The sequence below is a fragment of the Cariama cristata genome, unplaced genomic scaffold (genome assembly GCF_000690535.1).
Source record: "Cariama cristata isolate BGI_N322 unplaced genomic scaffold, ASM69053v1 scaffold28086, whole genome shotgun sequence".
In the NCBI taxonomy this organism is placed as follows: Eukaryota; Metazoa; Chordata; class Aves; order Cariamiformes; family Cariamidae; genus Cariama; species Cariama cristata.
Window position 1 is genome coordinate 1 of NW_009624241.1, and position 397 is coordinate 397.

Sequence of the window (397 nt, forward strand, 5' to 3'; positions counted from 1 at the left end):
TGCCCTGCAGGGCAGAGCCCGTGGTGGCTCTCGCCTCCCAAAAAGCCACCCCAGCAAGGAGGCTCTCAGCGTGCTGGGACCGGGTGTCCCTCCCAGGGCGAGGGGTGCTCGGCGAGCCCCCAGCCCCTCTTTGCCATCACCCGGGGGTTGTTCCCAGCCCCTTCCCCGGGGGGTGTCCGTCCCGCACCCCCCCAGGGTCCCTCACAGGGCATGCGAGTCAAGGCCTGTTTTCGGTTTATGGTTTCCAAGGGAGGGGAATATTTTTACAGCGTGAGTCATGGTGCGTGGCTTCGAGTGGAAAAATCATGGGGGAGGGAAGGAGGTAGGCGGAAGGGGGGGTGGCACCCACCCACCCTCTCCTGCTCCCACGGGAGCACCCACGGCCCCTCCCCAGGGC